The following is a 16,064-nucleotide window of genomic DNA, read 5'->3' on the forward strand; positions in this document are numbered from 1 at the left end:
TGGATATTACTATTTTTTCTTTTTTTGTAATTAATAAATATCTTGGAGGAGATACTCTCCTAAGTATTAGTTCATTAGCTTTAGCACCCTTCGTTGGACTTTGCTGGCAGCAATGATTACCGTGATGTTCTAATGGCAACACTCTATTCCCCTCATTCCTTCTCCATTTATGAGTTGGGATTCTTTTCTAAAGAAGAGCTTTCCCTTCTAAAGAAGAGCTTTCCCTTCATATTCAACCATTTGTTTGTATCAGTATGGAGTCGTGGACATTTACTTTTGCTATGGGTTAAAATTCAGTGCTATTGCTATTTATTTTCTTGCTCAAATAGTTCCAACTTGGCCATCAGGAGCTCCTTCAGTGGCCTCTGTGCCCTGCTTTGGCACTTCCTCGTTTTCTAGCTCCACAGGATCTCCATGCTCGTCTTGCGTTTTTCCTGCTCCAACCGTGGAATCAATCTCTTCTCCAAGGAGGACAAGGGGATTTTAAAAGAGGAAAGCCAAGTTTTTAGCTTTGAATCTTTTGTGGTGCAGTTTTCAACGTCCTCTCTTCTGTTCAGTGTTACCCTGAGTCACCAGGAAAACTTTCCCCATGCTCCGTCTCAGTTGGGTAAGTGATGTTTTGCAGGGTTGGAGTCTGGGTACTTACTGTATTTGGGTTGGCAGAAGGGCAGAGAGAAGGAAGCAGCATCAGGGTAGGACTAGAAGGAGAATGAATCTAGGTGGAGACACATTTTTACATTAAATATGGGAGAGTGATGGAGGCTGATGGAGGCTGATGGAGACTGATGGAGGTTGATAGGGCTGATAGAGGCTGATGAGGCTGATGGAGACTGATGGAGGCTGGTGGAGGCTGGTGGAGGAAGACAGAGGCTGATAGGGCTGATAGAGGCTGATGAGGCTGATGGAGGCTGGTGTAGGCTGATGGAGGTTGATGAGGTTGAAAGAGACTGTGGAGGCAGATGAGGCTGATAGAGGCTGATGGAGGTTGATAATATGGCTGATGGAGGCTAATATGGCTGATGGAGGCTGATGGAGACTGATGGGGTAATGGAAGCTGATAGAGGCAGATGAGGCTGATGGAGGCTGATGGAGGTTGACGGAGGCTAATATGGCTGATGGAGGCTTATTAGGCTAATGAGGCTGATAAGGATGATGGGAGCTGAAGCAAGAAATTGAGCTGAGGCACCCCTCAGAGGGGATCCTGGACCGACCCCAGGCTGGGAGTTGTCGGGTGAATATATCCAGACTGTATCCACCAGAGAAAGAAGAGAGTTGGGAACTCTCCCCATGAACACCATCTATTCTATGCCGATCCATATGAGGCCAATGTCTGTGCCTTGCATGAACACTCACTGCTGAATTCTTCGTGGCTCTGTCCATCTGCCACAGAGTCTACAGACTGGATTTTAACTCAGCCTTGGCCTTGATTCTGCCTAGGCTTAAGCTCAACCTTGGACCCCAGCTAGTGGGAACTCCTCACCTTGGCTGGAGAATGATTTTGACCCTGACCCTAGCTTACCCCTGCTCCCCGAACTTGACCACTGATAGACCCTTGACCCTAGCTCATATCTAGTTTCTGACCTGTGATTCTCATTGCAGACTGAGACCTGACCCTAGGACCTTTTATCAATGAGCAATAAGTCTCTTCCGTTTGCATAACCCTCTATAAGTCCCGTTACAAAAAGTGGTGAACCTGTTAAATGCTTGACTACTAGCCAAAAGGTTGGTGGTTCAAACCTACCCTGAGGCGCATCAGAAGACGGGCCTGGTGATGGGCTTCCAAAAGGTCGCAGCCTTGAAAACTCTATGGAGCAGTTGTACTCTGCCCACATGGGGTCGCCATGTGTCGGAATCAACTTGACGGCAACTGACAACAACTACAAGTCCCGAGGCCCTTTCTCATACACAGCGAGCCTGTGAACTCACAGCTGCTCACCCACAGATCCTTTGGAAGCTCTGAGCCATTCACTCCTCTCTGATGCTGCCCAGCTCACACCTGTCCTGATACCAGTCTGCTGCCCCCGCCCCCTGCCATGGGCTCCTGCCCTCACCCTCTCACGGGTGCCATCAGGCTATCCTCCCCGCCTCCCGCCCCCACAGGCAGGCAGTACTCACACCCCTGGGGGCTCATTTTTGTAACAAATATCCTTCCTCACTGTTATTGAGCTGTATCTGCCTTTTAGTGCCTGGCTGCAAATCTTGGGAAAGGCCACCCATTAAAGCGGCCGAAGTGCAACCTGGCGCCTGGCAGCTTCCCCTCCTTGGGGACTGCTGCTTTGGAGACAGGAAGGCAGAGGCTGTGGCGGTGGACAGGACAGGCTCATCTGGTACAAGCTCCCTGACACCGGATGGATCCAAACATGAAGGGGCATGAAGATGGCGCCAGGCTGAGCAACCTTTCATTCTGTTATATCCAAGGTCACCAGGAGTTGGAGCTGACTTGACAACTGACAACAACCAACGCCAGGACCTGGGGCCTGGTGGGAACCGCAGCCTCAGCATTTACAGAAAGAAGGCTTAGGCAGGGAGATTTCCGGGGACAGCCCTGGGTTTTGATTCCATGGGCTGCCTGCCACTTGCTGGCCAAGAGTGCCTGCAACAACCTTTCCGAGAACTGGCTTGTTCACCTGTACACGGAGCTATGAGTGTCCGGGGGCTGGTGGGAGGGGTGGGTGGGGTGCTACAGATGAATGGGGCAGGAGCCCCAGAGCCCAGGGTGTTGCCATTGTGGGTGCGCTGCTGAGGATGGGCGCGCTACCAAGGGCTTTGGGTTCACAAAGCCATGGTTGATGCCAAGTGGGGGCTTTGGGCTAGGTCCCCTGGACATATCACTGGGGTTGTCCCCAGGGCTGGGGAAGGAGAGAGGCATGGTGAGTCCTCCCATCTCCCCTGTTCCCCCTGCATCCAGACCTCTCTGGTCATCTCTTGCCTGGACCACAGAGAGACCCTCCCACTCATCTCTCTGCCCCACTCATCCCTTACTGCCCCATTACCTGTGGCCTGAGTGAGCTTCCTCTAGACAGTGCTTCTCAAAGGGTGGTCCCTGGACCACCAGGAACCTTGTTAGAGATGCAAATTCTCAGGCCCAGTCCAGAGCTACCAGGCCAGGACCTCTGGGACCGGAGCCCAACAATCTGCATTCAATAAGCCCTCCAGGGGACTGAGTCCATAAGGGTTAAAAAACCCTGCTCTGGCAGAAGTCGAAGCTCCCCAGGGCCCCACACAGCCACAAACACTGCAGCGGTATTTACGGAGCACTCAGGGGCAGCATCCGCTCTGTACCTTGTAAGTGGCACAAATAGTGTACCAGACAGAGAGTGTATATTTCCCCGTTTTCCTGGAGGTGCAGCCCGAGATTGCAGGAGCTGCAGCACTGCTCCGAAGGTGAGCGTGTTCTTCCTGTCCCCAGGAACCCAGCCCAGCTGGGTGCTCAGGTCCTGGGAGGGTGCTGGCCATCTGCAGGGCTCTGCCCTTCCTGCTGCCCCAGTGCCAACCCTCACCCTAATGGCCCAGATGATGGGTTTAGGGCTGCATTCCGTCTCCCCACGCAGCCCAGAGAGACAGCCCCGTGCCGCCTCCTCGGTGTCGCAGGCATTTAAACTGCCGTTTTATTTAAATTTATGTCCAAAGATACAGGCAGAAAAAGGGCCATTTCCAAGTCAGTTTCTGCTTTATGGCTTTACGGGGGGTCACAGCAGGCAGCTGGTGAAAATATCTCGCTGCTCCCAGCACAGCAGAGAGAGTCACGTGGGCGGCAAGTGCTCCGGCTGTTCTGGGGTAGAGAGGCTGTCTCCTAGCTGGAGAGCTCTCCTTTTGCACCCCAGTGCCAGGCTGAACCCTGTTTCCTCCCCGTGTTGAGCCCTGATCCCGGCCACAGACTCAGTCCTGACCCAGCCCCAGGCTGAGCCCTGATCCAGGCCACTGTCCCGGCCCCAGGCTGAGGTCTGGCCCAGGTTAGCAGTTGTATAAACTCATGCTATTGTTATGATGATGGTAGGTCTCATTGGGATTCACACCGTTCAGAAACACCCTTGGGAAGACCTACTATGCAGAACGCACTGCTCTGAATCAGTACCTGGGCAGCTGGGCTCACCGCTGGAGAAGCACCTGCCTACATACCCTGAGCTGATGAGGTGGGGAGGGCTGGCTGCCCGTGACATCCCAGGGCACGCTCAGGTCCTGGGAAGCATGGCTCGGGCAGTGGCAGCCCCGTACCCTGCTCCTTCCGTGGCCTTGGCAGGGCCTCCTAGCTTTGCTGAGTTTTCTCTTCCTTAAAATGCGGATCCAGTTTCCATCAGTCACAGTGTGGCTTTGCGTGTGGGATGGGATCCCATCTGGAAAAACACTTTGCACTCCCCAGAATAGGGCTCCTGCAGCTCTAGCCCCTAGTGGAGGGAAACTGGGGTGCAGTGCTGGCCTTGGCCCCTCCAGAGGCTGTGAGCTTTGCAGTCAAGCGCTGTCCCAGCATCTGAGAAGGCGTGCTGGCCAGGGGCTTCAAGGTCTCACATGACCCAGACTCCACACACCCACGTCAGCTGCCGGTGCCTCAGTCTCTCCATCTGTAAAATAGGCTCAGCATGCCTGGATGTGGGGCAGACACTAGAGCTTTTGCCCCCCACCCTAGCCCTGCTCCGGTGTTGGGGAGACAGCCTCTTTGTACGTCCCTGACCCTGGGCCTGTGCTCCTGTACTCACGACTCAGGGTGGGGGCTGTTACGAATCTGTTCAACTCTAGACAGCCTGTGTCTTCTCTCAGCTCGGCCAGATGCAGTGTGGAGCCCGAGCCAAGGGAAGCGCGTCATAAACATGGGTGCGAGGATGCGCGCAGACTGAGGGAGGCTGCTGCTTGGGCCTCGTCCACCACAGAGGCTGCGTGCCTTGGGCACAGGGCTCCCCTCCCTGGGCCCTCGCCCTCACTGTTGACCAGGCCCTGAACTATAAGCTCAAGCGCTTGTGGCCAAAGTGCGGGATGACCACAGCTGCACCCCCTGCGAGCTTGCCAGAAATGCGTTTCTTAGAATACGGACTTAGTTTTTAGAGCAGTTTCTGGTTTGTAGAAAAATTGTGCGTGAAGTACAGAGTTCCTAGATGCCCCCCCTCTCCCGTTCGCCTTATCATTAACGTCTTTCGCTCGCCTTGTACATTAGCTGTGATCGATGGACCGATATCGAAACGTTGTTAACTAAAGCCCACGGTTTGCGTGAGGGTGCATGCTCTGTGTTGTACAGTCCTGTGGATTTGGACAGATGTATACTTTGTCTAAATTACAGTATCCTGCAGAATAGCTTCACCACCCTGAAAAGGCACTGGGTGCCCCTCGTCATTCCTCCCTCTCCCCCTGAGACCCCGGTCTGTTCACTCTCTGCAGTTCTGCCTTTTCCAGAACGTCCTTTGAGTTGGAATCACATGGCATGTAACCTCCACACTGGCCATATTCACTTGGCGATGTGCCTTAAAGGTTCCTCCCCGTCTTTGCGTGATTGACAGCTGTTTCTTCGTATCCCAGGGACACTCCAGAGAAGTGCATTTGGACCAGGTGGGCCCTGTGCATGTTGGAAGAAGCACAGATCTGAAGGCCTCCTGGTTACCTCTGGTCCTGGATGAGAACTTTAGCTGCAGCAAGAGGGAGGGAGGCTAGACTCCCAGAGACCCACTCCTCCAGCTCTGGGACACTGGATTGAAGGCTGTTGGGGATCTGTGAGCTAGCAACTCTGGGGACGGGTTCAGGCCTGTCTTCCTGGGCTCAGAGAGGCCCAGCCCCTCTCCAGGTCCCACTGGGGCTCCTGGGTTCCTCAAGCCTGACAAGCCCTCAGCCTTCAGGTCCCTCCAGTGCTAAGGTTCCATGGACAACAGCAACACCCATCCTAGGCCCCAAGGAGGATATTCCAGCAGCCGCCTGGCATGGGGGTCTGGCTTGGGGGCCTCTATGCTCAGGTCCGGCCTGGCATCAAGGGTCATTCACACCCGGCTGGTCAGCTCTGACATGTCCGGTCAAAGGGCCTGTCAGGAATATTGCTGGTGGCCTGCACAGAGGACACCGGGGAGGAGGGCAGAGGGCAGGCCTTCCCACTGGCATCTGTAGATTTGCAACTTGGCAGCACTTGCCAGGGCAGTGGGAGTCAGAGACTCCATCAGGACCTGTGATGTTGGCAGCAGTGGACGAGCCTAGGGACATGTAGGAACTTGCTCCCAGGAGCCCTGCTGGGAGTGTGGGTGGGAGGAGCAGGAGCTGGACATCAGCAATCATGCCCGCAGGTGCCGGGCCCTGGGCCGGGGCCTGGCAGTAGGCAGTGCTGGGTGCCAAGACGGAGCAGAGGTGGGCCTGCACCCTTCTAACTGGCACCCTGGGCCTCAGTTTCCCTGTTGTGGCCTTCAGCACAGGGCCTGGGGTTGAGGGGACTGAGTGAGCCCTCAACCCTGCACGCCCACTAGCAGCAACCTGGCCAGGACCCCGGGCGAGTTCCCTCTGGACAAGACATCCCACTGTGGGCAGTCTGAGGCCTCTGGGCTGGGGGCCCTGCAAGGCCAGCGGAGGCTGATACAGTGGGATCAGCAAGGATCAGGGCAACCACCACGTGCTGGGTTCCTGGCTCTGTCCTTGCTGGAGACACATGTGCCCGGCTCTGAAGGCGTGGAAATTTAAGAGGCTCGCCCCTCCACTGCCCTCCTCAACTAACCAGGTCCGGGAGAGGTTTGTCCTTAACCTGCATAATCCCTGTGGCCGTCAGTCCTACCGTTACTTGTTCAGCAGATAGTTACCGACTGTCAGCTGGGTACGGGTGCCCTAGAGCGGGGGCAGGGAGATAAAGGGGAAATAAACACCAAACCCTGGTGGTGTAGTGGTTAAGAGCTACGGCTGCTCCTCGGAAACCGTACTGGGCAGTTCTACTCTGACTGTAGGTTCTCTGAGTCAGAACTGATTCAATGGCAATGGGTTTAGGTTTATTGGGTTTCTAAGGCTGTAATCTTTGCCTAAGCCAACTGCTACATCTTTCCCAAGGAGCTGCTGGTGGGTTGGAACAACCAACGCTTTGGTTAGCCGTTGAGCACTTTAATCACATCACCACCAGGGTTCCATAAATTAAACAAACAAAGAGAAGCTAATTCAAGGCTGGGACAGGTGCAGCCCGGAGAATGAAGCAGGCTGAGTGAAGGAGCAGAGCGTGCAGGCAGGGCAGCTGACTCCACACGTGGCCCAGATCCCCCACTGAGAGTGATGTGTGAGGTGAGTCCTGCAGGACTGGGCAGGACTGTGGTGTGACCATTTCTTTCCTACTTTTGTGTAAGAAGAACAGGGAAGCTCCGCAGCCCGGGAGCGCTGAGGCACTGTCAGAGGGTATGGCCTTGCCGTGAAGTTCTCAGGTGGGAGTCTGAGTCCGCCTCCTTTAGACCAGGGAGGGGAAACAGAGGAGGCAGCAGCATCAGCATGTCCTGGTGTGCATGGTGCTCGCCTATCCTGTGTGTCCCAGGTCACCTCTCCCCAAGTGTCTTCTCAGCCACGTCCTGTCCTGTTGAGTAGCAGAATGAGAACGTGTGCGTCTCTGCCAGCCTGGTCTCCACTCAGTGAAGCCCATTTACAAGCACGGGGAGGGTTCAGGGTGGGGTGTCAGGTGAGGTTGATGTCACTAAGAGCACCTACCCACTCAGGGACATCGGGAATGCCTTCCAGGGGAAGTGCCTCCAGCGGGACGTGAAGGGTGAGCACGAAAACTGGTGAATTCCAGGCAGAGGGATGCCGTGAGTAGAGACTGCGAGGTGGGAGTGATCCTGGCGAATCCATGGGAACAAAGACAGTCAGAGTGTGGAGGGCCCGGCAGGGGGATGCAGCTGGGCTGGGGTGGACAGGGGCAGGCGCAAAGCCCTTTTGGCATTTTCCTAAGAAAAGTGGCCAACCACCGAAGGTTTCCTGCTGGAGAATGCTATCACACGATTTCTGCTGTGACATGGTAGCTCATGGGGGAGGAGATGCTGGAGGGGCAAAGGTGGGCCAGGGAGACTGGGGTGGGGTGGGAGGCGACTGTAGATGTCTAGGTAAGAAAGGGGGAGGCAGGTGGGACTGGGGAGGAGCTAGAGAGAGGAGTGGGTGGGTGGGTGGCCATGGTGGTGGATGGCATAAGGGAGAGGCAGCGTCTGGATCTCTTGGGCCTTTGGAGGAGAAACCCCGGCCAAGTTCTCTGCTCGTGGCACTGGTGGTCACTGGGGCCTGGTGTGATGGGCTGTGGGCAGAGAGTGTGGAGCAAGTAGGTGGGGGTGGAAGGGCCCTGAGGATATCCACATTGGAGATCACAGAGCAACAGGGGCCAGAGAGGACCATGAGGTTGATGCCACCCAAGCCAAGCCAAGGGAACAGTAAAATTCCAGAAGGGAGTGGCAGCAGCAACCTGTGGGGCCCAGAGCTTGGGAGTGGCTGTGACTTGAAGCTCTCGGGCTGGAGCCAGATTGGAGTGGGCCGAGGTATGAGTGGGAGGTGAGAAATGGAGACAGTGGGTGCTGCCAATTCTTCCAAACTTTTTGTTTTGTCATCCTGCAGTTTTATTTACACCACCAGTGAAGGGCATGTTCTAGAATACAGACTTAACCCTTCTCAAACACAGCTGTAATACAAGAAGCTGAGTTGTAATGCAACAGCAAATGAGGCCGCCGGTATTAACACAGGTAACATACCGCAGCGGGTGGTGTTGGCGTTGGGGAAATTTCCAGAACTGGATGTGGCAGCAGAGTCATTGCCAGTGATGATAGCTGGAAGTCACTGGTGTTCATGTGTCATAACTGGGGCTCTTGAGACAACTTAGCAAGGAACAAGTCTTCCCAGGAGGGCAGAGAGCATGGATCATCAACCAGGACCACTGCTGCCTCCATATTGCTGGGCTGGTCTCCATGTGCCAAACTCGTCTCCATGTCTCCATGCTGGTATTCATGTTGTCACGCTGGTCTCCATGTTGTCAGGCTGGTCTCCATGTCCCCACACTGGTCTCCATGTCTCCACACTGGTCTCCGTGTCCCCATGCTGGTCTCCATGTGGCCAGGCTGGTCTCCATGTTGTCACACTGGTCTCCATGTTGTCATGCCAGTCTCTATGTTGTCGTGCTGGTCTCTATGTTGCCGTGCTGGTCTCCATGTTGCCATACTGGTCTCCATGTGCCAAGCTAGTTTCTGTATTGCCATGCTGGTCTCCACGTCACCATACTGGTCTCCATATCACTATGCTGATCTCTATATCACCACGCTGGTCTCCATGTGCCAAGCTAGTCTCTATATCTCCATGCTGGTCTTTGTGTCGCCATGCTGGTCTCCATGTCACCATGCTGGTCTCCATGTCATCACACTGGTCTCCATTTTACCACTTTTGTCTCCATGTCACCACATTGGTCTCCATATTGCCATGCGGATCTCTATATTGCCATGCTGGTCTCCATGTTGCCATGCTGGTCTCCACGTGGCCATACTGGTCTCTATATTGCCATGTTGGTCTCCATGTCACCACGTTGGTCTCCATGCCACCATGTTGGTCTCTATATCACCATGCTGGTCTCCATGTGCCAAGCTATTCTCTACATTGCCATGCTGGTCTCAATGTCACCATGCTGCTTGATCCCAGCAGGCAGAGGAGAAGGGGCGAACACTGAAGGGGGCCATGGTAGAAGGTTTTTTTTTTCCCTTAGTAGCAGAAACCTGGAAGTGTTTGTAAACCAGTGGGCAGGAGCCTGTTGGAGGGAGGTATTGACTGGCAGTGAGAGGGAACGGTAGAAAGTGCGCTTTCCCGAGTAGGTGAGCAAGACTACTCCCACCACACATGCCTGCCTGGCACACTGCTCAGTTTGCACACACCGCACCCACCCGCTCTGGATGCCCACACCCTGAAGTCCCTGTGCGGGCACCTCTGAGCCAGGCTGTGTCTCTCTAGGTGGGGCCACTGGCCTTGCAGCGAGAGTCCAGCTCAGGTCCAACTGCTTCGCCTGTGGGTCAAAGATATTCTGGGGCCCAGATTCTGCCCCAGGGCCTGGGCTGGGCTGCACTGCACTTGAGGGGGGTGGTGGGGGCCATCCCAGTCCCGACAGGCTCACCCATCCGTCCCCCCACGGAAGGAGCAGAACAGGTAGGCCCAGGCCCTTGGGCCCCAGGGTTCCATGTGTTCCAAAGGAACAAAAGGACGCGTGCCAAGTCCCACCTTTTTCCCAGGACCTGCTGGGAGACATTGGTTCAGAGCAGAAATCCCCGACCCTCGTCCGTTTGCTCCTAACTGTGGGGGATACACCACAACTGCGGGCCTGGCCCCACCATAGACAGGAGGGGGAAGCAGATGAAAGACTCAGCTTTCTACTTTCTCCACCTGGAAGGTCACTCTCGGCCACTCCCCTATGCCCATATTGGGGTTCCAGGTGACAAGGGAGTCCAGGGGCCCAAGCAGGTCTCTTGTGTTTGATGACATGGCCACCAGCACAACACTCCAGCCAGCGCGCCTCCTCCACATCTCTCCTAAGAAGCTCACCCATACTGTCAATGAAGCCCACCTTGGTGTGTCCCCTCGGCTCTCAGGTCTCCACTAATTGCTGGGCTGTGTAAATTCGAGTGTTGGCATCTCAGCTCCACCCAAAAAACACACTTACATATACACAAAGGGGTGAGGACTGGAGGCAGCCGGTGTCCCAGCCCCTGGGGGGGTTCCTGGGAAGGAGACCCTCCACACCGGTGTGCCATATAACCAACCCCACTCTGTGGCAGGTCCCTGTGGTGATAAAGAGGTCCTGGAAGCGCAGCTGGAGTCTCGGGGTGAATCAGGGTCCTCTCCCCAAGCCCCGCCGCCACCCTGGGCTGAGAGCTAATGAATCCCCAGCCTTAGGAGAGTGGCTTCTCTGGGACATAACCGAGGTAGCCGTGGCCGTTATAGCTTGGTGCGGGGTCTAATGCGCCATTCATTTCATTCCTGCCCAGCTGCTCTGCCAAGCCCAGTGCTTCACCTCCTCCCCAAATGACAAGTCACTGTGGCCTGGCCAGGGATGAGGCTGAGGACAGGTCTCAATGCATCCAGGAGAAGCCCAAACCCCTCCTCCAAGCACTGGGCCACCTTCCTGTGGGTCCATAGAAGGTGAGCCTGACGTCGTTTCACTCTGTGTGGACTTGTGTAGAAAGACAGGGGAGTGGGCTGTGAGCCAGGGAGCAGGCTTTGCTCAGCACTTCTGCCTTGGTGGCTGGTCTCCTCCTCCGGGAGCTCATGCTGGCCGTCAGACTGAGAGACACTGATGTCCTGGAGGTGGACACTCTGTGGAGGCTTTGTCCTTTACCGGCTGCTCCTCTCCACCCACTAGATGGCGGTGCCTCATGTGTCCTGAACGTCCCAAGGCCCAGGGAAAAGGCTTCTGGGAGGGCGAGGGCCCTGCCAAGGGTGGATAGCATCAGCACAGTGATGGAGACAGAGCCCTCCACTCTCCCGAAGCAGGCGTGAAATCCCCTCATCACCGTGATCCGCAAACCCAAAGCACAGATTCTGTTCACTCACTACACAGGAGGCTTGTCGTCCACTATGGGGGCCAAGATGTGTGCATGTGTCTATGTGTGTGTACGCCTATGCATGGATGTGTGTGAGTGTGTCTGTGAAGGCACAGGGGAGGTTGTAGGGAGTGGTAGACAGCTGGGTCCAGCACTCCAGGCCAGGCCCTGTGTGTGGGCTGGACCCTGACGACCGAGGCCCACGCCTGAGACTCAGGGCGTCCAAATTCAAGCAGAGAGTCTGGGACAGAGGCCAGAGGGGCCAGGAGCACAGGGAGGGGAGACAAGCCCAAAGTAACAGGAACACAGTGACACTTATCATAGAGAGGCCCAGCTGCCATGTCCGCTGAAGCCATGGCAGCCCTGCATGAAAGGAGCTTTGCTTGTCCCATTGTACAGAGGAGAGGGCAAAGGCTGCTACAGGGCCCTTCTGCTGGGAGCATGTGCTGCCCAGTCTCCCTGGGACCCTGGCTGAGAAGGGCCTGGGCCTGTCCTCTCTGCACACTTTCCCTGAGGTGCCCCAGGGAAAGCGTAGGGAAGAGTCTGGAGAGTGTGGGCATCGCAAGGAGCCACGGGGGACCCCTTGCTACCTCCCCAGCCAACCCTCCCCATTCCCGCACACTTCCTGTCCCACCCTTGTCCCATAGTTCTTTGTGCCAACTCCTTTGGGCCCAATGGGTGGCTGTGGGTTGAGGCAGCTGTCCCTGCACTTGGACACCTGAAATGACTATTGTTGCCTGGGCCCCTGGGCCTCTTGCTGCCTCGCTCACCCCACTTATTTGCCCTTGTACCAGCAGTCACTTTCCAGAGCCTTCTGGAACCTTCCAGAGCATTCCACAGCAGCCAAGTCTTTCTATCCCAAATCAGGTTTTTGAGAAGCCTCTCTCTGTCAGTGGTTTCCTGCACAGACCCCCATTAGTGACTGTGACTAGACAACACTTCCCTGCTGAGAGAAGCCGGCCGTTTTCCTGAGAGCTGGCGTCTCCCGGGAACAAACTCCTACCTGACAAGAGGGGCCTTGGGAGCCAGCTTGTCACAGTGTACAGAGAACACTGGCCTGTTGCCACCACCTGAGGTGGGGACCTATACAGCAGCTGCCATCAGGGGCTGTGGTGTGGGTGCCTGGGTCCTGCGTTTACCCCTTTAGCTCCTCTTTTGGCAAAACAGGAAGGACTGTCCAGAATTGCAGCAAAACCGCACCCCAGTTGGCATTTGTGGGTCAGTAACGTTGTAACAAGGCCCTGTCCACCACCAGGCACTCACCCACACTGGTGCTTCCAACCCCTCCATGGCCCTGTGCTTATCTCCTGCTGGTTACCCATGTCTCAGGTGAAGAAATCAAGGCCCAGAGCGTTCCCAGCTCACCCAGGCCACGCAGCTTGTTGCTGGCAGAGCCTGTGGTTAGACCCAGGTTGTTGGACCACAGAGCCCCGCCTGGAACCCACAGACCTCTAGCTCGATGCTCTGTGCTGGCGATAAACCACTGTGGCTTCTTATTATGTTCCAAAGGGACTTTGGGGACCGCACTTGGGGAGCCTGCTGGGACACACCACTCTCTGGGAAGCAATTAAACTGGATTTCATACACGAAAAAACATGCTAAGATCTAATCTCTTCAGTAAGTTAGATGAGCCTGTTCACTAGTTAACCAGAAATGAATTGCATCAGAGGGTAGCGTTTATGAATTTTTAAAATAGCATGTCCGCATTTATCTGGCTTTTATTTTATTCTAATTTTTTCTGTCTGCATCCTTCCTGTTTGGGAGCAGTGCAGCTGCGGGTTAAGCTTTGCTGGGAACATTAGGCTTATGCTGTCTAAATATTTTATTCGCCAGTTGCAAAGCAGGAAACATAATTAGAGCGCCGATTGCTAGCCACGCCAGGCAGAGGGGAGTCTGGCTGGGGGGGCCAGGCTCACTTTAATCTTCAGAATTTACGGTGTTTGGATTACACAGCCACAGGGAACAGACTTTTTATTTACTTTTTTTTTTTTTACTTAGAACTGAGGCAAAGGTTTCTGCAGATATAAAATTCTCCAACTCACAGGACACCCATTGAAATTTTAATAGAATGCTAAAACCCAGCCCCTCAAAGCATCCCACAGCTACGGAGTACTTGGAGTCACCCACCTGAAAAACACAGAGGGAAGCAGGAGGAGAAAACGGGAGGCAACGAGGGGAGGAGGTGAGGGAGACAGAAGAGAAACGGTTCTGAAAATAATGAAGGAAAACGGAGTTCAGAGGCTTTGCAGAGCTGCATAATTAAAATGCCCAAATGGAAGCGATTATTTCTCTCTGAGCAACGCCAGAATTAATTTACCCTTCTAAGGCCTCCTTTTTCTGGGGCAAAGGAGCAGTTTGTCTCTTCCATGGTGTCTCCCCAGTAGCCTGCCCACACTCGGAAGACCCTGGACACCTGTGCATGTGAGATGGTCAAGTTCTCGTGTGGATGGGGCAGTTGAAGGCCAGGCCGGTGTCCACCGTGGGGCTATGGGGCACGGGTTGGTGTGTTCTGCACCCTGCTGACCTGGGAATGTGCAAGCACCTCTCAGGTCCCTGCTGACCTTGCTGTAGCCACGCTCCATCCATCCACCATGGGGCACTCACAGTGAGCCAGGCAAGGTGTCTCATGGGACACTTGTTGGGCGAATTCAACCCCTCCACACCCTACGATTGTTTCCTGCAGGTTATTCCCATGTTGCAGATGGAGAAACTGAGGCCCAGAGAGTTTACAGGACTTGTCCAGCTTCACTGGCAGAGCTGATGGTCAGACCTAAATTGGTGGACCCCAGAGCCCAGGCCTATCCCCAGAACTCTAGGGCCATGTCCCTAGATCACACAGAGCAAGTGGCATTAGGGCACCTGTCATAGTCTGGGTTCTCTAGAGGAGCAAAACTAGTGAGACATATATACTGTATACGTAAGTAAAGAGAGATTGACTTCAAGGAGTTGGCTCGCACAACTGTGGGGCCTGTGAAGTCCCAGATCTTTGGGTCAGACACAGGCCGGAGGCCTCTGCTGGTTCCTGGAACTGCACGGGCTGGTGAATCCAAAATCTGCAGGTCCAGTGGCAGGCTAGAGACGTCTACAGGCTTACGTCCCACGAACAGGAAGTCGGGCAAAGAAAAAAGTGCAGGGTTGAAAGAGAGAGGAAGAAAGTCCATTTACATTCTGGAGGCAGGCCACACCCCCAAGGAAACTCGCCTTTCAACTGATTGGCTGATCATATCAGATCACATCATGGAAGATGATTACATTATATTACGTTATGGAAGAGTAAACAGTCCAGTGTCGGCCAAACCACTGAGAATCAGCCTAGCCAGGTTGACACATAACATTAACCATCACACCTCTGCCTACCACCAAGACCAAGGTTTGGCCAACTTGAGGTCTGGTTTGCCTGGCTGGTGGACGAGCACCGTAACTCAGACAGGCCTCTGCTACGGGCCAGTGAAACAGGACAACTGGCCCCTCTGCATCAATCTTTACTCTTGTTCCCTGGGGGCCACTTCCAGCTTCTAGAGTGTCTTTAGAGCCCACCGTGGAAGCCAGGCCCAAGAGCCCATGCCAGGACACACCTTTTGGCAGCCTCTGGTCTGGGCAGCACCAAACTCCCGGGGCCTCTGCTTCCTTATCGGTGAGATGGATGTGACCAACTCGCCTCGGTGAGACTCAACACAGAGTGTGAAAAGGCACTCCAGCCACCTGGCCTCCCCGCAAAGGCTCAATCAATGCCTCAGCCCTGGCTTCTCCCAGACCCTTGCCCATCTGTGCCCCTCGGGCATTTCTCAGGCAGGCTCTTTTACAACCAACGTTTCCTTTTTTAAATCAGTAGCTCACTGGACATCCGCATGCAGAAAAAAAATGAGCCCAGATGCAGAGTTCACATCTTTCACAGAAATTAACTCAAAAGGGATCATAGACCTAAATGCAAGAAGCTGAAGTCCGTAACTTCTGGAAGATCACAGGAGGGTTTGGGTTTGGCAGTGAGTTGTAAATACAGCACCAAAAGCAAGATCCACAGAAGAGAAAATTGATAAGCTGACTTCATTAAAATTACAACCTTCTGCTCTGCAAAAGACACTGTTGAGAAAATGAAAAGACAAGCCACGGGCTGGGAGAAGATGTTCGCAAAACACAGATGACATAATTCTGTGCAAAATGCATCTCTGATAAAGACCTGGCATCCAAAATACACAAAGAACTCTCAAAACCCAACAATAAGAAATCAAGCAATCCAATTACAAAACGGGCAAAAGAGCTGAACAGACACCTCAAAAAAGAAGAGATATGGGTTACAGTAAGCATATGAAAAGATGTTCAACATGGTACGTCGTTAGGGAATTGCAAGTTAAAAGCACCGTGAGAGACCACTACACACCTACTAGAATGGCCAAACCCAGCACACCGACAACAGCAGCTGTTGGTGAGGACGGGGGGCAACAGGAACTCTCATTCTCGGCTGCCAGAATGCAATATGGCGCCGCCACTTTGGAGAGAGTCCGTCAGTTTCTTACAAAACTAAACATAGGCTTGTAGGACCCAGCAATCACGCTCCTACGTATTTACCCAAATGAGCTA

The sequence above is a fragment of the Elephas maximus genome, chromosome 9 (genome assembly GCF_024166365.1).
Source record: "Elephas maximus indicus isolate mEleMax1 chromosome 9, mEleMax1 primary haplotype, whole genome shotgun sequence".
Taxonomy (NCBI): Eukaryota; Metazoa; Chordata; class Mammalia; order Proboscidea; family Elephantidae; genus Elephas; species Elephas maximus.